The sequence below is a fragment of the Citrus clementina genome, unplaced genomic scaffold (assembly GCF_000493195.1).
Source record: "Citrus clementina cultivar Clemenules unplaced genomic scaffold, Citrus_clementina_v1.0 scaffold_3, whole genome shotgun sequence".
In the NCBI taxonomy this organism is placed as follows: Eukaryota; Viridiplantae; Streptophyta; class Magnoliopsida; order Sapindales; family Rutaceae; genus Citrus; species Citrus x clementina.
The window spans coordinates 29,573,745-29,595,138 of NW_006262339.1; positions in this window are offsets into that span (position 1 = coordinate 29,573,745).

Below are 21,394 nucleotides of genomic sequence, written 5' to 3' on the forward strand. Positions count from 1 at the left end.
ATGGTAACGGGAACTGAAATCACTGTTAGGGGGTCACTCAAGTTTAAATTTGAGGTAGGGAAGAATTAAAATCCACAGGCACCTTGATTTCTAACATTCTTTGTTGGGTTGGTCTAATTAAATATTATGCATTCTTGAAAAATATTTATATATTATGCAAACATTATGTTCTTTTTAAACATCAGATTCGATCATATTGTTTACTAACATTTATATAGGAACCTTATTGGAGCAGTAAGAGACCACTGGACTCTTTGTATTTGCAAAATTTCTTCATATTGTCACCGAGTTTAGATACGGTCCATCCATCGAACCATACATCCCACCACATGAGAATCATATCAACTATTTTGTTTTCATTTACTTTCTGTAGAAGGTTTCATGAAAGCTCATATCAAACCTCCGGTTACAACGTTATTGTTTCGACAATGACGAGTAAAGTCCCAAGTTTTATAAGAATAGCATCAATCTCCCCGGAGTTAACGTACAAACCCCAATATCGACGAGAAAAAGATAAAACGCGGGAGTAAACATGCAAAGCCCAAAAACAACGATATTGTTCCTGTTAGGAAATTGATGGGTGAAGCAGGGGCACAACTAAAATGAAATTGGAAGTAAATAAAGAGCAAACATTAAGAGGACACTATAAATTACATGATTCGACTTTTAACATATATCCATGGGCGAAGACAGAATGAAAATATTTTGATTAATGTTAAAAATTGTATGTTTGTTAAGGGGTAAAAATGTTATTTTGTGCTATTATTGTAATTTATATTTGTAATTGTGTAACATATTGTGAATTTCTAATTATTTTTCTAAGTATTTAATTTTGTGTATTTTTATGTGTTTATTAGGTAAAAATAATAATATCATGCAATTTGAGGCTCCAAACAAATGTGCGGATGACAAATTTGGATTTTGAAAATCCGAAAAATTATGTCATTGTCGAGGAGGATCCAAGACTTTTGTTGTAAATTTTTAAGTCAGGAAATTGATGGGTGAAGCAGGGCCATAGTTAAAATGAAATTGGAAGAAAATAAAGAGCAAGCATAAAGAGGACACCAGAAATTACATGATTCAGCTTTTAGCCTATATCCATGGGTGAAGACAGAATGAAAATATTTTGATTAATGTTAAAAATTTTATGTTTGTTAAGGGCTAAAAATGTTATTTTGTGCTATTATTGTAATTTATATTTGTAATTGTGTAACATATTGTGAATTTCTAATTATTTTTCTAAGTATTTGATTTTGTGTATTTTTGTGTGTTTATTAGGTAAAAATAATAATATCATGCAATTTGAGGCTCCAAACAAATGTGCGGATGTCAAATTTGGATTCCGAAAATCTGAGAAATTATGTCATTGTCGAGGAGGATCCAAGACTTTTGTTGTAAATTTTTAAGTTTTTACCACGATAAAGTGGTAATTGTAAAATTATAAGTTTTTATCATGTTAAGTATGATAATTATTAGTGGAATGTGTTGGATGTGCTTGAGTGGATTAAGTTAGGTTTATGTTTTATTAGTGAGACAAATAAAAGGTTAAGAAGTAATTAGATTTATTTATTTATGTGGTGTGAATTTACCATGTATTAGTATAAATAGAGAGGAGGGAACACCTCTTCACACTTTCTCTTCTCTTCTTTCCCTCCAAATTCTTCCTCTCATCTCTCTTTATAATAAATTTTCAATAAATAAAATTAGTTTTATTTCAATTTTCAAATTCTATTTTTTTAATTATGTGTTTTTCCATTTTAATAATTTCATTTATTTCAAAAGTGTTTAGTTAAATATTCATAGTTAGGGGAAGGTGAAACTCTTAGTAAAAAAATATAATTTAATTAAATTCGAATTTTAATTGTAAAAATTGAATTATTTTCTATTTAATTTTATCTATATTTTATATTTTAAAAATTTGAATTATTGTAAACAAAAATGGGAGTTTGGTATAATCAATTTTTAATATCTCAGTATAAAATATGGAAAAATGGTATTTTGACTTATTGTAGATAAGTTGTGTTTTGGCACATTAAGTTCTTAATCCATAATAAAATTAATGGGAAAATTATTTCAATTTATACAATTAATCTTTTGGGAAATAAAATAAAAAATAAAAAGAATTTTTTAAATAATATTTATTATTAGGAGTTGATACATAACCTTAACTAATTCAATTTCATAGTTTTTTTAAAACTAAATTGCATATTTTTAATTTTATTTTTTGATAAATTTAAATAAACAAATTAAATCACTTTTAATTCATGTCATATTTTACTAGTATAATGAGGATTACAAGTATTGCATTATTTTATCTCACTATCCAGAACCCCAACACACCCAATCTCTCTCACTAAACTCACAAGAACTTTATAATTTTAAGCCCTTAAAATCACTCAAGCTCTCTGCTTTTTCTCTCACAAAATTGAATGCCAAAAATGAAATGGAGAGCTCCCTTTTTATAGCCAAAAATTGGCTATAAAAATATTATTTTTTTAACCGCCTTTGATTTTTCTTTATTCCTCTCTTTCCTTCTTCAAAAAACGCAGCTACCGAATTACATTTTTCTTCTTCTTCTTTTTTTCTTTGTTCAAATTTGGTAGCTTCAACACTTTTTTTTTTCTTCTTCCTTGGCGACACCTAACCCTTCAACATTTGCTACTTCAACTCTTCTAGATGTAGATTCTAGATGCAAATCCTGATCTTTCATAACATAATGCAACATTGGAGGTTCCTTTAATGTATCTCAATATCTTCTTCACAGCTTTACAATGTTCTTCACTAGGATTCACCATGTTTGGTATTATATAAATCATAGCGAACATCAAACTTCTCACTGCTGATGCATATAGTACTCGAGACATCTCCTTCCTCTCGCTTCATTACTAGAATACATATTTGAGGATAACTTGAAATTAACAGAAAGTGGGGTAGAAATTGGCTTACAATCTTGCATATTGAAGCGGCGCAAGATTTTCTTCAAATAATTCTTCTGAGAAAGCCAAATCTTCTTATTATTCATGTCTCAGTAAATTTGCATCCTTAGAATCTTGTTTGCTGATCTCAAGTCCTTCATTTCAAACTCGCTAGCCAACTGTGCCTTCAACTCTTGGACTCGATCTTTGTTGGGGCCTGCTACCAGCATGTCATCCACATACAATGGCAAAATAATGAAATCATTATTCTCAAACCTCTTATAATATGTACAATGGTTTGAACTGAGTCTATTGTATTCAAGGCTCATGATAAAGGAATCAAATCTCTTATACCAACATCTTGGCTTATGTTTGAGATCGTATAAAAATTTGTTCAACCTGATAACCAAGTTCGCCTTTCCTATTTTAGTAAAATCATCTGGTTGGAGCATATAAATTTCTTCTTCAAGTTCTCCATGAAGAAATGCAGTTTTCACATCTAACTGCTCTAGATGTAGGGCGAAGACTACTCTGACTGTTGTGAGTCAAACTAACAGAGAAAAAATCTCATTGAAGTCAATACATTCTTTCTGAGCATATCCTTTCACCACCAATCTTGCACGATAACGCTCCGTTTATTCATTTTCATCATGTTTGATCTTGTAGACCTATTTGTTTCCAATAACTTTTCTTCCATGTGATAGTGGTACAAGTTCCCATGTCTTATTCTTGTGTAGAACTTTAATTTCTTCCTGCATTGCTGTCATCCACAAAGCAACATTTGAGTTGTTTAAAGCTTCATGAAAAGTTGATGACACTCTATCCTCTGTTAGAAGACAATATGTAGCATTGATCTCTGTGATATACTCCAGTGCCATACTGGCAGTCGTCTCTCACGAGTTGATCGAAGAACTTTTAGAACTTCGGACTCGACTGATTTTTATTCCTCATGCTCTGGTGCTGCTTTAAAAGAATCTGAATCTTCTTTTTCCAGATTATTTTTCACATATACTGGTACAATCTTTGACTTTTCTTTTACAATGCTATCATCCTTATCTCTCATTTGCCATTGATCTTCTATAAAGGTAACATCTCTAATGATAATGATCTTGTGGGCAGTGGGGTCCCACAGACAATACCCTTTTACTTCATCAGCATACCCCAAAAAGAACACCTTATAGATTTTGGATATAATTTAGTTCTTTCTTGGACATTGTACGTCACATACACATAACATCCAAAAGTATGTAAGTGAGAGTAATCAACTGGCTTTCCAGTCCACATCTTCATCGGTGTCTTCAACTTAATTGTTATGGATGTCGATTGATTTATTATATCACAGGCAATTTTGGCTGCTTCTGCTCATAATGAGTTGGATAAACTGTTGAGTGTTAGAAAATGTATATTTATAAAGGAGAAAATCGTTATTTTACATTTCAAGTCTTACTAACAACCCTTACTTTTATGTATTTAAGATTCTTGTAATTTAATTATGTGTGTTTTGTTTTAATTAAGTATTTTATGTATTTTAGGGGCATCATAGTCATTTCACAATAAACGAGAGATCAAACGGCAAAACAAACATCACTTTTGAACTTAGGACGGTCGAAAACCTTAGGAGGAGCATAAAAGGAAAAATGGCACTGTTCACATGTACGGTACTGTCTACGATACTGTTCACATAGACGGATCGATGACGTGGCATTAACCGATGATGTGGCATTGACTGATGAGGTGTCATGATCCTGTTGGACTAAAATTCTTATGTACTGTTGACTGATGACGTGGCGCAATCCTGAGCGTCCAAATTATTTTTAATCCGATGGCCATGATTTACTCAATGTATCTATAAAAAAAAGGGGCCTCCCCCTTTAATTTGATATCTCTGAATTCATTTTTGGGCTCCATTTTCTGTAATTCCTTCTCTATCTTGTATTTTCTGTGTATTTTAATAAATTCCCATTTTACCCCTAGTTCAATTATGAGTAGTTAATTTTCTTTCAAGCTTGGGTTGAATGTGAAGTCTCAACATGTGCCATGGGCTTTATTTGGTAAATTTATTTTCTTTTCCCCTCTAATTTTTGTGGATGATTTGACTTTTCGTCGACAAATAATAATAATATTGTCTAGATACTGCCCTAGTTACACCGGCTCCCTAGTACAAGGTTATTATTATTTGGCACGATAAGCTCTTAGCACCATATTGATTATAGCGTGGTTCATGAGGTGTGGATTCCCCCCTTATGATTTAATTGACATTAATAAGGAATATTTAGCCTATGGTGCATGTTGATACGGATCCAGATACCCAAGTGCTTCAATCATAATAGTTTTCTCTTCAATTTCTTCTTACCATTTTAATTCAATTTTTAGAATAATTTAAATCACTTCCACCACAAATCCAACCATCCTCATACAAAATTAATTCTACATATAATTAAAATCCACCTCCTCGTGGGATCGACACTCGTCACCATTGATCTATTCTATAATAGATTCGTGCACTTGCGAGTTCAATAAAATTTGCACAACATAAACTAGCAGTCTTCAACATAGCTCTTATCATTTCTGCACAAGTCCTGTTCATTTATTCTACCACTCAATTTTATTGAGGAGTGTATGTCACCGTTAACTGTCTCTGAATACATTCTTACTTACAGAAAGAAAGAAACTCGCGATTTGTATACTCTCCACCATTGTGTATCCTCAAGCACTTAATCCTTTTTCCAGATTCAAGTTCTACCCGCACTTTGTATTCCTTAAACACTTGAAACACATTTGACTTTTTCTTAGTTGAATACACCCAACATCTCCTGGAATAATCATTAATGAAAGTCACCATGTACTTTGCACATCCTATTGATATGTCTGGTTATTCCCAAACATTAGAATAAACTGAGTCTATAATGCATTTACTTCTGGCAACAAATCTATTGAACTTCAATCTATGCTGCTTACTTGTAACACAATGCTCGCAAAACGGTAAGTTTACCGATTTGAGCCCTAGAAGTAATTGTTGCTCAAAGAGAATCTTCAAACCTTGTTCCGACATGTGGTTAAGTTTGAGATGTCACATCGTCGTTGACTCTTCTCCATTTGACGCAACACACACATCAGTTTCCTGTAGTGTTTCTCCTTTAAGCATGAATATCTTAGCACTAGTCTTTTCTACTTTCATCAATATAAGTGCGCCTTTAACAATCTTCATGAACTTAATTTTCCACATGAGTTTTGCACCCATGACTATTTATTTGTCCCGTAGATAATATATTTTTCTTCAAGCCTTTGACATGTTGTATCTCTTCAATTGTGCGAATCATACCATCAAACATTTTTATTTTGATAGTACCAATACCAACAATTTCCAAAGCATGATCATTACACATGTATACAGATCCTCATAAGATAAGTTCATATGTGTAGAACCATTCTCTCTTAGAGGCCATGTGCTAGGTAGTTCCTGAGTTTATAAGCCAGATGTCAGATAGCCATTTTCTGCCTTCTGAAATATTTGTTGCCTCACTGTAGAAAATTTCACCACCATCTGAGGTACTTGCTACACACTCCTGAGTTTGATGACTCAGGATCTTTACCCTCTCTTATTTTCTGGTTGTTCCAACACTCTTTTTTGACATGCCCTTTATTTCCATAATTGCAGCATTTGACATTCGTCTTACTTTTTTGTTTTGATTTACCATGATTGTGACTTCAACTGGGGCCACATTCTGTTGATCTCCCTCTCGTCATCGATAGTGCTTCTGCTTGTTACGAACTTGCATTATATGTCTTCTTTATTTTTCTGCCTGCTCTCCTTATTTAACACAGAGGCTACAACATCATCGAAAACTGGACTATTCGCTGGGTTATTGTTTGTTAAATTGATGATGAGTTGAGCATATGAATCTGGTAAACTTTGAAAGTAGAAGCTCCGTACGTTCATTTTCTTCTATTTTATGACCAACGTTATGATTTGTGAAACTCTAAAGTTTTTAAGGTGTTGATATGATCAATCACTGATGTAGATTCTGTCATTCGAAGAGTATAAAGTCTTCTCTTTAAGAAGATCTTGTTGTGCACTAACTTGGCCTCGTACAATTTTGTGAGAGTATCATATATTTCCTTTGCTGTCTTTTTCTCTGCTACACTGGATAATACTCTATCCGCAAGCGCTAAGGTGGATCAACAATAGCGTTGTCGTCTATCTCATTCCACTTGTCATCAGTTATTTCCGTTGGCTTTTCTCCAATTACTACCTTGGCCTCGTACAATTTTGTGAGAGTATCATATATTTCCTTTGCTGTCTTTTTCTCTGCTACACTGGATAATACTCTATCCGCAAGCGCTAAGGTGGATCAACAATAGCGTTGCCGTCTATCTCATTCCACTTGTCATCAGTTATTTCCGTTGGCTTTTCTCCAATTACTACCAAGCAATTATTTTTCCTCAATACAACTTTCATCTTCATTTTCCACAACGAAAAATTATTTCTATTGAACTTCTCAATTTTGTATTTTGCTGCCATCGCTTTTCACCACGAACTAACTTTGCTAGGATCGGCTCACACCATTTCACGTGAACAGTAACTGTATACGTGAACAATATCGTATACGTGAATAGTACTTGTAAGTGAACAATGCCCCCAACTACAAAAAATACAAACAATAGCTCTGATACCAATGTTAGGAATTTGATGGGTGAAGCAGGGCCACAGTTAAAATCAAATTGGAAGAAAATAAAGAACACAAAGAGGACAACAGAAATTACGTGGTTTGGGTTTTAACCTACGTCCACGGGCGAAGACAGAATGAAAATATTTCACTAGTAAAATGAGGATCCAAGTATTATATTATTTTAACTAACTAGCTAGAACCCCAATACACCCAATCTCTCTCTCACTAAACTCATAAGAATTTTATAATTTTAAGCCCTTAAAATCACACAAGCTCTCTGCTTTTTCTCTCACAAAATGGAATGCCAAAAACGAAATGGAGAGCTCCCCTTTTATAAGCAAAAATTAGCTATTAAAATATTATTTTATTTTTTTAACCACCTTTGATTTTTCTTCATTCTTCTCTTTCCTTCTTCAAAAAACGCTGCTGCCAAATTCCATTTTTCTTCTTTTTTTTCTTTGTTTAAATTTGGCAGCTTCAACTCTTCTTTTTTTTTCTTCTTTCTTGGCAGCACCTAACCCTTCAACATTTGCTACTTCAACATTTGTAGATGTAGTTTCTAGATGCTACAGCCAAATATTTTGATAGTTCCCACAATAAATTTCAGACTCTAGTTTCAATGTACAAATCTCTAAAGTCTTACAAGAAAAAATTCGAAGTACACAAACCCCGAATATGTACGAGAAAAACACCGAAGTTAACGAAGAAATCCCAAGCTTCAATGTACAAATCTCCAATTTTTATAAGAAATAACTCAGAGTATGCAAACCCCGAATATGTACCCAAAAAATAAAAGAAAACATTGGGGTTAATGAAGAAACCCCAAGTTTCAATGTATGAAACTCCAAGTTTTACAAGAAATAACCCGGAGTACTACACTAACCCCAAATATGTAGGAGAAAACCCCTGGAGTTAACTAAGAAATCCCAAAATATTAATATTTTAAGAGAGAGATAAAACAACTATAAGTGAGAGGATGTGTGAATTTTGTAGAGAGAGAATGTGTTTTCAAAGAAATTATGTGGATGAATGTTAGCCATTAGCTTGTAAACATTTATGTTGTGTTTACTTGTTGGATTAGGGAATCGGAATCCGGAATTGGAATCATTGACAGTGTTTACTTAATTAATATATTAATATATTATTAAAAAAAATTATTATAATTATAGTTTTTGAATAAATAATCACAATAACTAATATATTATTTTTATAATTAACTAATATACTATTATAATTAATATTAATAATTAATAATATTATTATTATAATTAATTCATATATTATTATTAATTAATTCATATAATTATTACTATTAATTAAAATATTAACATATTATTAACAAAAATTATTAATAATTATAATTTTTGAATAAATAACCACAAGAATTAATATATTATTATTGTTATTATAATTAATTAATTAATTAATATACTAATATAATAATTATTAATATATTTATTCTAATTAATTCATATATTTTTATTAATTAATTAATTAAATAATATAATTATTACTACTAATTAATATATTATTAACAATAGTCATTAATAATTATATTTTTTGAATAAATAATCACAATAATTTATATATTATTATAATAAAGTAATTAATATTAATATTATTAGTTAATATATTTTTATAATAATAATAATTATTATTATTATAATTAATTAGTATATTATTATAATTAATTAATTAAAAATTTTTACAATTAATTAATATATTAGTTAATAATAATTATGACAATAATTCATTAAGTACTTTTTAGTAATTTGTCACAATCTAACACATTCTGATTCCGATTCCGATTCCGATTCCAAGACAAAGTAAACACATTAATGGCAATACAACTCATTTCGATTTCGATTTCTACAGTTCAAGTAAACAACTTATTTTGATTCCCATTCCTTATTTTCATTCCTCCCCATTCCAATGTCCATTCCCATTCCAGTTTAGTAAATGCAGCATTAAAATCTATTGGATACTTTTTAATTACCGATGACAAAAATCTAATTAATCATAACCGTTCATGAAATCTAACGATTGAGACAGTGATGTACAATTAGCGCTAATGGACCGTAGCTTAGGCCATTGTGACACCATAATGTTAAAGAATAAAGCTGTTAAAAAAGTAGGAAAAAGACTATCCACACTTCTAAGGTTTGTTTAAATTGTCATATAAACTCATTTAGTTTTAGAAATGATCATCCATACCACTTTTTACTATTATACCCTTTGATTATAATAATATATTTTATAATAAATACAAATAAAATATTAAATATAAATACAATTAATGAAAATATATATAACAATACAGATAATATCCCTTAATGCTCGAGGAGATTCCAAAAAGAACAAATAAGAACCTATTAAAACCCTCTAAATAGCAAAGGTAAAGTTAGATGACTTGAAAAAAATATTTAAATAGGGTTTAAGTTTGGGGATGACTTAAGGATAAGGTTGATGAAATTCTTGCAAAGATATTCTAATGTATTTGCTTGGTCGTATAAAGACATACTAGATATCGACCCTGAGGTGGGTTTTCATAGATTATCCACGAGTACGACTCTAGGCCAATAAAGCAGAAAATGAGATGCTTTAATTAAAAGAAGTATGCCACCAATATGAAGGTAGACAAGCTTATGTAAGCTGGTTTCATTAGGGAGGTGAAATACTCAGATTGGATTTCTAATATGGTCTTGGTAAAGAAGGCGAATGGCAAGTGGATAATGTGCATAGAATTTATAGATCTTAACAAGGCATACCCCAAAGACAGCTTTCCATTGCCAAAGATAAATTAGTTGGTTGATTCAACAATAAGATATGGAATCCTTAGTTTCATGGATGCTTTTTCAGGTTTACCAAAAAAAAAAAAAAAAAAAACCCTTCTTGAAACAACTTTTGTAGCAATCGATTTATCCAGTTCATGGTCATCGTTTTAGCTATTAAACTAGATAATATCCCATTGTTTAAACTAGATGAAAAAGGAGACTTTTTTCCATCACCAGTTAAAGGTTATACTGCTATAAGGGGACACCTTTTAGGTTGAAAAACGTTAGGGCAACATACCAGAGGCTAGTGTATAAGATCTTTATGCCCTTAATTGGAAGTACAACAGAGGTGCTTATAGATGACATGTTCTTAAACCAAGGGATCTCAATGAGCAAGTTTAGGATTCAAAGGAGACCTCAACATACTTAGGAAGTACCAGATGAAATTTAATTTGGAAAAGTATGTTCCGAGTGAGCTCAGACAAATTTTTGGGTTCATAGTAAGCCATATGGGGATAGAAGCAAATCCTAAGAAGACTAATGTAATGTTTTATTTGCTATTGTATTGATTACATTGATTGATTCTATAATAACCAACAATATAGTAAATAGTAAATGAAGAGTCTTTGATGCCCAAGGAGCAACTTGCTCCTAGTATAGGTCACTTACTTTTCTTCTTAGTTTCTATAAAATATCAGTATGTTACATGAATCAAACCTTTTTATATATATAAATATATGTATATGTATATATATAATCCATTACATTTGGTTTCTTCGTCCTTTATCTATTTAATTGATAAGGACATAGTGATTAGTGTGAGTGTTAATATTTATTTAATTCAGTTGCCGCGTGAGAATTGAAGTTGCATGAGAATGAATATTATCAAAATGCATATATAGAAATTGTTGTTAATTATTTGCAAGGACTTGGCTAAATGACTGTCAAACAATTTTATTTGATTGGCTATCAAAGTTCAAATCCTAAAAAGGCATGAGGTTAAAATAGTAATTTGAGTAACCAACAAAGTATTGGCTCCACTGGCAATGGAGTCCCCCTTAAGTGACTTGACTGGGTTTGCTCCCCAGTTCGAGTCGCAGGGAAGTCGCCTTTATTGGGAGAACCTGTGCCTCCCGGTTCGAGCGGGGACTTCTAGTCTGGGTTGTGGTACGGGCTTAAAAGTGCCTCCCACAGTTGGGGCCCTCCCCAAGATACCTCATGGTTAAGACAAAAAAAAAAAAATAGTAAATTGAGTATTGTCCATCACTCTTATCTTTAAGGAAAAAAAATGTTGTTGATTAAAATAATACATATGTGTGTAGCACTTGAGTTTGCTTTTGACCTTACTTCTACACACTAACCCTTGATGAAGATTCCAAGTCTGATAGGCTACTTCTAATAATGACAATACGTACGTTGTTCTCTATTGATTTGTTTTTGGTCCCATGCCGCAGCAAGCTTTTGAATTTTTTTTTATAATTATTTAAAAAAATATTTTATTTATTATTTAAGTGCTCTAGCTAAAATAAAAAATTATGAAAATGTGCCAAACAATTTTAAAAGATTTCATGTTACTCCTAGTTTAAATTTCTAATTTTAAATAATTTAATTAACTATTTAAATATTATGAAAGTTAAATCAAGACGAAAGACTGTAGCTATTAAAATAAATAAAAAACTAAATAAACAAAAGAAATTCATTTTACTCTTTTTACGTTTCTCGTCTTTTTTTAGTGCTTTGAATGAAGGGTACTTTATTTATTTATTTGATACAGTGGGAGTGGAATAGTCGATCAGAGCAGTGCATATGCGTCCGTATGTGGATTTCATTCTAGTTCCCATAAATCAAAGGCACTTTCCTACAATTATTTAGTTTTTTAATATTGATCCCTAAATTCTAACTCTAGTTAATTTTAATTTTCAATTATTCCAATTGACCTTTTATCTAGAAAATTCCTAGTTTTATCATGTATTCATGTTAACTCTTATGAACATATTTGCTATCATAAAAAGACTTTAGAGAATAAATTAATTTAAAGAATAAATTAAGTGATAACTTAATTTTATGCATTGAAAATTTTGCTTTTGATTATATTAATAATGAAATTGTTTCATGTTATCTTCCACACATTAAATCCCATCGAGGAGCCTTCAACAAGGACAATTGTAATGAGAAAATTTACTATCAATGAATATTATAATTGCATGTTATTTATTGCTATATAAAAATTTTAAATTATATTATATTTTAAAATGAAGTACTAATCAAGTGCGTGCAGTTACACACCTTATGGAGTACGATAATCACCCATTTGAGAGTTGTAAGACACAACACTACTCGTCAAATGAGAACTTATCACACAAATAGTTGTATCCCTGATCATGTTCAATTTTAAATGTGCCCCAACTCAATTTCGATCCTAGCTACGTCCCTGTTAAACCTTTTTATCTACCTACGATTGAACAATGGTTAACCAATGCACGGTTTAATAATAAATTCATAAATTTTAAGAGTACAAATGTCATTACTTGAAATTCTTATTTACATATCCACACGCATAATTTTATTTTTGATGACATTTTAGTTTATTTTTAGAACATATAATTAACCGAACCATACACTCTATGGTTCTAGAACAAAATCTTGAGTGACAAGTACACAAAGATGACAATACAGTTGTATAAAATATTAGACCCGTATTCTCTTTTAACACCACTTGTTGGAGATAGTATCTGGTCCATCAAACACATGCAGACAAAAATGATTTTGTCCGTCACTTTAAACCAATCTTCCAACCTCAAAGATATATACTCTCCCATTTCTCAGAACACTTAAAAAATTTCTGAGCGTGAAATGGAATTGACTCTGAAATCCACAGCGTTCACCATTGTTATTGTAACATTGGTAACATGGGCATGGATGGTGCTGAACTGGTTGTGGCTGAGGCCCAAGAAGCTGGAGAAATTCCTGAGACAGCAAGGTTTAAAAGGCAATTCTTACAGGCTTCTGTTTGGTGACTTGAAAGAAAGTTCCATCATGTTGAAGAAAGCAAAAGCCAGACCTCTCAGTTTGGATGATGACGCTGCAGTTCGTGTTAATCCATTCCTTCCCAAACTGTTCAAGGATTATGGTATGTATGTCAGCGGCCTCATATTCTCTTTTACTTGTTTCCAATTTCAGTAGGTAGCAGCCAATCCACTCATTGGTTGGCTGTGTGACCCCTTTCAAACCTCTAGCTGCCTTTTACAACTTTTACCATTTCATTTATTTAGTATTTAAGTGTTAGCTAATAGATGGAAAAAACAAATTTATTGATCCTGAAAAGAGGTTATCCAAATATTATCTTGGACTATTCTCCTCTACTATAATAAAATCTAACATCATGGTTATTTCAAAAGGATTTTAAATCAATAATTACAAGTAGTTCTACAACCCCTAGTAGCATTAACAACGAATCCATTCAATGAATTACTTATGGCTTTATTTTTAGGTCCATCTTGTCTAAAGTGGCTTTAAAAACGATGTCAAATGAACTGCCAGAGTCTATCAAAATCCTTTTATATTCTTTGCTTACAGCATTGCCTTTTATAAACACCACATCTTTGTATTGGTACATAACTCCCACCTTATAATTGCAAATAGTTTGGTCTTTGCACCTTTTTCCAATGGTATATTGAAACGAACATCATGACTGCTCATACTATATCTTTCATAATTTTTTTAGCACTATTTGAGTCCTATACTAATGTTGGCCTTTTACAATAACTCTAGCATTGGCTCTTCCCGTGTTACATCTTCATTACTCACCTTTTCAGGCAACTTTTGCTCATCTGCCAATGGAAATAATATATTTACATACTCATTTGAATAACAATTTCTTACTAGATCTTTGACCTTATTTTTTAGATCACGACAATGCACCATGATCTGGCAATAGTTGTCATGAAATTCGCAGAATTTACTCTTGTCATGTTTGTTAGTTGCTCTATGAGAGATGTTAGAGAGTACAACAGCACTTGATCTTTAATGGAGTGGTACAACTTTTCTAATGAGACCTTTAAAGGTGTATATTGTCTATAAACTATAGTCTGCTCATGTGTGGTTCTATCTCTTGAGAAGCTTTATGTCTAGCTAGAAAGAATTAGTGGTGATAGAAGGTTTACACCTGATTTGTTTGACCTTTTGTCTTAGTTAGATGTTCTGTTGGTCACTTGGTTGTCCTAATTGGGTGCAAATATTTTGTTGATTATGACTTTTTAATTGTTTTTTATTAAAGGGATCCTGAGTTGGCTTTATTTGTGTATGTTGGATTAGGTCAAGACAAGAAATAATGCCGCGAGTAGGGTGCTCTCCTCAACCCTTACATGCTTAAGTCAATTTTACGGGTTTGCTTAAAAAATAAATACGGTGTCTTTTTTTTTGTAAAGATGAATGAGGAAAAGAAAAAAGTCTTCTTAAGTAAATAGAGTAAGGAAAGGGATAACATGGAAAAAAAATCTGAGAGAGAGGAATATGAAACTTAGATTTGTTCAAATTTTCTAAGATTTAATAGAGGGCAGAATCTTCCTACTTTAGACTCTAGAAAAGCCCTTAAGGGATAAAACTCGATTCTTTATTTTTCAGAGAAATCAATGGGGCAATTTTAATTGAGTCTTTTTTTTTCGTTAGTTCAACTTAAATGTCTCGAGAATATCTGCTTATAGGTTTCTTCCTAACAAGCTATCTGCTCGTGTATTCTTTTTGTCTTGAACAGTCGCTTATTGAGGCCTAGCAAGAAACCTATTGGGATTATCTGTTAGTGAATTGTTTATATCTCTGTTTCACAATGAAGAAAGTGCTATGAGGTACGAAGAAACACTTAATCGTGTTCCCACAATTTTATTACCCAAACAAGGGCGATGTTATAGGGTTAGGATCTCTTCATCTTAAGAAGAAGGTTTGTGGGTTCTCATCAACATTATCATCAGATATTGCTAAAAGGAATCACAACTTCAACTATGACATTTCGAGGTACACTAGCAACTTTGATGATGGAAAGTGTCAGCAAGAGAAATTTGATTTCTACAGTTACGACGATTCTCTTTTATATTTGTTCAAGTGCAATTGAACCTATAAGGCGATTTGGAAGATCCATAATTTTTTTCTGGTTTTTTGTATTTCAATATATAATACAATTTAATCAATCATGTAGGAACACGATGACAATGCATGTTGTTGTTGGGGCCATCTGGACATAGACACAAAAAAAAAAAGAAGACAATAATGGTGCATTTACTAACTGATAATCAAAATGAGTAGAAATTAGAATGGGTTAGAATGAAAATCAAAATAGGATGCTTACCTGAGCTATAAAAATTGGAATCAGAATGGGTTGTATTCCTATTGATTTGCTTACTTTATCTAAGAATTGGAATTGATTGTTTTAAGTTATTAATGCCCTAAGTTAATTATTTCCATTTTTTATTATTTATTATAATAATTTTGAATATTATTATTTAAAAAATATTGTTATTAATAATGAAAATAATAATAATCAATATAGTTGATAATGAAAATGCTAATAATAGTAACAATATGATGATGATGATGATGATGATGGTGATGGTGGTGGTGGTGGTGATGATGGTGGTGGTGGTAACAATAATAATAATAATGAAAATAATAATATTATTATTAATATTAAGGATAGTAATAATGAAAATAATAATAATATCCACGATAATATTAATAATTTTAACAATAATAATAGTCATTTTGATGATGACAACGACCATGATTATTATTATTATTATTGTTGTTGATGCTGTTGTTGTTCTTGTCATCGTCATTATTGTTATATTATCATTATTATTAATATTAATTTAATAAGAACAATTATTATTATTATTATTGACAACAATGATAAGAATAAGAATAACAATAATAAGAATAACAATAATATATTAATAATTTAGTTTGGGATAAAAGTGAAATAATGAAATTTGGATAACAATAATATATTAATAATTTAGTTTGGGATAAAAGTGAAATAATGAAATTTGGGTGGAGTAAAATGGTGAGTTAAAGGAATGGGAACTTAAATCCAATCCCTCATAGGAATTAAGTTTTCGTTCCTTAATCCCAAAACTATAGTGGCCTCATATGTTTCATTCTCATTCCCCTTTAATTTCTATTTTAACAAGTAAACAATATCAATTATTCTTATTTTGAATTCAAATTTTCAATCACACAAGTAAATACACCATAAACCCAACTAGATTTATATACTTAATTTACGACTGTAATCCTAGTCGGGTGTACACATAATTGTTTCTTTATCATTTTTTATATAGATATATTTGGTCCTCATAATGAGTAATGTCTGATTTATTATAAAGAGTTGGTCTATAGATATGCGCTCCATAATCTCTTCAAATCCAATTTCTCCGTTTACCCCATTTAAATATTGGATTTTTCTATGATGATGTATGACTTTTTACACTATTAATAATGGGATTGTTCTAGCCTATTGGATTTGAATATTTTAATCTCTACCATTACTTTAATTAAATGGATAAATAATTAGTTAATTAATAAGCAATAGGTAGCTTTCAAAATTAAGTTGATGAATTCAAATTAAGAGATAAGAATTTATAAGTTTTATTTATACAAATATTTTACACTGTTCATGAAAATCTCAAGGTGTACATTTATTATATTATTGATGTCGTAGAAAAAATAACAGTATTATAGAGAGACCTACTTAACACCTCTTAATAATAGTGTAAAGTTGATTTAATTAGCTTATTATAATTAAAGAGTATAATAATAATAATAATAAAGATATGTGCATTCATTTATGAAACTGATGGTGAGACTAATGTGAAATACAAGATATGAACATTTAAAACAAGTCTCACAGCGCTTTATATGAAAAATAATTGTATTGATTATTTTCTTTACGGAACATTTTTTTTTTCCTTGTCCTGAAGTACCCACATTTTAGTGCATTTTGTGCATATGTGTGCCTTATAAGTTGCCCATGAAATGATATTGCATTCTTACGAATTGAAATATTACTTTTCATAAATTTGAAAACATGAATGATAATAGAGCTTCGTCAAGAAGATATATGTCAGAGCAAAATATAACTAGAGATTTATGCTAATACCTCGTCAAATCAATCCAGACCAAGTTGAGTTGTAACCTAAATTTAATTTTATATTCATTTATGGTACAACAAAATAAAAGATTATTTTTTAGAAGAGATCACCAATTGCAAAGTTCAAAAAAATTATTCTAAGTAATATAAATAAGCTTTATATAAATGAATAAATGATGTCAATTTAGTTACTGTTCGGTATTGAGGTGGCGTAAATTTTAAACTACAGCTGTTGTGAAAAAAAAAATTGTGACCATACAATAAAAGTTAATAGTATATAGTAAATATATTTTTTAAATAATAATTTTAATAAAATTAGTAAAAATATAATAAATTTTTCATTATACAAGTATAAAATCAAATTAATTTAACTTTTAAACTAAAGCACTAATCGCTTTAATGTTATAACTTCTAAGGCACAACTACGGAATCTCAATCTCAAATAGAGCCTTAATATATTGTATAACCAAAGCACAACAACTACAACAATTAACAAGTTTTAAAGTATTATTAATTATTGAAGCATTTATGTTACTATGAGGAGCAGAGGTGTGATTGAATATGAGCAAGCTATATGCCCATTATGCAATTTTTTTCCTTCACTAGGCAAAGAAAGGACGATTTTTATTTAAAGCGCTCATATATATAACTTCACATATATGGTTGTTGATTCTGCAACAAGTACAGTAAGAAATAGCACAACTACTGATCTAAAGCAACGAACACACTTACAAATTAACCTTAGGCTGTAGGTGATTTTCAATTACTTCTTTTATATCCTATGTCTTCGTCTCGCTCTCCTATCCTTCTTCTGCTGGTCTCCTTCAACCATCATCACTAACCATTGTGGTTTTCCTGTTGAGAATACCATGTATCCAATAGACAATCCAATTACCAGTCCAGATGCATACCCCATCTTCGCCATTTTCCAATCAAACCAGCTTGTACTTTCATCTTCCTTACGATCAATAGAAGCCGAAGGAGGCGTTTTTGGCATCATTGATGCATGTTACTGTCCATGGCTCTCCACACAAATGAATGTTCCCAATATAGGAATCATTTTCAAACGTATTAAATTGATTGCCGCGAGGAATGCGTCCCCAAAGCCGGTTATATGAAAGATTTAACAATGCAAGGGCTATAACGCTTAACAACTGCTCTGGAATCCTTCCGTGAAGCTGGTTAGAAGACAGGTCCAATGATTCAAGCGGTGTCATATTCACAAAGGAAACCGGAATAGAACCTGTTAGGCCATTGTGAGAAAGGTTGAGCACAATCAGTGATTTGAAGTCTCCAAGTACTTGAGGAATTTCTCCCTGAAACAGATTGCTGGACAGATCAATGGTTGTAAAAATTGTTATGATTCTTTTTAGTACCACATCGCGCCCTTTCACTGTCACTGTTATGAAATGCAAGTTATGCAACCCAAGAGGGGGGGTGAATTGAGATTTTAAAATTTATGCAATACAATTCGCACAACAATTTAATCTATTGCCTTAATCAAATCAAAAACAACAAATTCAGTCAAGCACAATATTAAAAGAATAAGGGAAGAGAAAACAAACACAATGATTTTTACGTGGTTCGGCTATCCCCGCCTACGTCCACGCCTCCAAGCTCACCCGGCTTGAGGATTTCACTATCCAAGCCTCCCAAGGCTTCAAATGTTTACAATTGACTTCCAAGGTGTCAATGAACCTTTACAACGAGAGATTATCTCCTCAATCTCTTCACCTCAAGTGTTTCTCACACTTGTACACTCACAATTTGATGAGAAATGAAAATCACAACAATGAAACTCTCTTTAAGAGTAGATAACAAATTATAGCTCAATGATGATTCAATAAATGATGATTTGCGAAATGGAAGCTCAATATATGTTATATGATCTTGTTTTTCCTTGTATTAGTCCTTAGAATGAAGTTTGAGTTGAGTTTTTATAGTGAAAGCCCAAAAACTAGCCGTTATAGGCAAATTCCCGTGCTCAAGCGGTTAGCTGCTTGATTATCCGGCTAGCCGCTCAGGAATAGTGATATTACCGTTATTTTTGAATTTTACTACAGTAACAGTGTTCACTGAAATTACACTTTGACCCAAAACTTTCTATAATTATACTATGGCCCAAAACGTCATAAAACTTTACAAATAGGTCCAATTTCAGAACTTCCTAAAAATGGTTGTCTTTCTCAAACTTTCTGAAATTATGATATGGCCCCAAGGATTTTATTATGTCGCACAAAGGTCATTTTCAACATAATACCTATATTTTTCAAAGTTCTCAAAACCTTTCACTTTAGTCCAAAATATTCATAAATTATAGTATGGCCCAAAACATTTCAAATGTTTATAAAAACGTCCAACTCCGAAATTTAATACTTATTTAAAATTAAAGATTTCAAATCTTAGCATTTAAGTCCAAATTACTTAAATCCACAAAATACTTTACTTTATAAAAATAAAACATTTTAGTTTATGAAAAGTATTTAATTAAATTAATCTCTTGAGCTTCTCAAATGCTAAATCATGCATTAATTAAATCATACCAGCGTTACAAGAATTTGTCGCAATAATTTATCCATTTAGCTCTAAACTTTATTCTTGATTTCGCCGTTGTCCGTTGTCCGTTGTAATAGTGCAAAATACTTCCTATAAATAGAGGGAGTTTTTCATTTGTTAAGCATCCCTAAATTTGTTAAGCTTATAAGTTTCTAAGCTTTTGAGAGTTCTGAGAGTGTGAGCAATTGGAGAGTGTGTGTGAGAGTACTGGGTGTATTTGGATTATGGGAAAGTGAGATTTTTTACTCAAATTTGTACTCAAATAATTGTTAATAATACAATTATTTTTCTCTTCCTCTCGTGGACGTAAGCATATTGTCGAACCACGTAATTCTTGTATCCTTTATTTTTCTGTGATTATTCGGTGCGCTTGATTCCGCATTCCGCGCACAACAAGTGGTATTAGAGCCGATGGTTCGTACTTAGGGGATACGGCACTATTCACATATACGGTACTGTTCACGTACGGTACTATTCACGAATACGATGGAGATGGCCGTTTATACTTGGGAGACAATCTATTATAAGTAGTGTGTATTTTTACATGTTTAAGAAAGTTCTGTCAATAAGGCGATAAGAGTTTAAGGATTTTGTTTTTTAATTGGGACCGAATTCCCATCCAGTCTCTTGGAAACTTTTCTGGTACATTTATTCACACGAAATTAATATCATAGAGAATGTTTTTCAAGTGGAAATAGTTCGTTGAGAAAATGGTAGAAGGTGAAACTTCTAGAATTAGGGAGAGATCTACCGAGACTATTTCAGGAGACACTTCAGGTGGGAGGCGAGATTTGTCAAATCACTATTCAACACCTATTATAGGAGGCCAAAAGATCAATGTTGAAAAATTTGATGGGAAAATCAACTTCGGCATGTGGAGGCGCGAAGTTATGGATGCCCTTATTCAAATCGATCTCCATGTTGTTCTGAAAAATAAAAGACACTTGTATAATGAAGAAATTTGGGATCGTATGAATGAAAAAGCCTATGGTATATCTTTTTTTACCAAGGAGGTGAAATACTTGGCGAAAGATGAGGAGTGTGCGATGACTTTGTGGCGTACATTGGAGGAGAAATACTTGCTGAAAAGTCCTGAAAATTATCTTCATGCAATGAGCCAAGTATATGGCTTTCGAATGAACCCTGGGGTGTCAATGCACGATCATGTCTCAAGATTTGAAAACATACTTGCTGATTTAAAGAATCTTGATGAAGATATTAAGGATGAAGTCAAGGCTATGATTCTGTTACACTCACTACCAGAGGAATATAGTCATTTTGTGACTACTTTGATATATGGGAAGAGTGTGATCGTCTTCAAAGATGTTTGCACAAGTG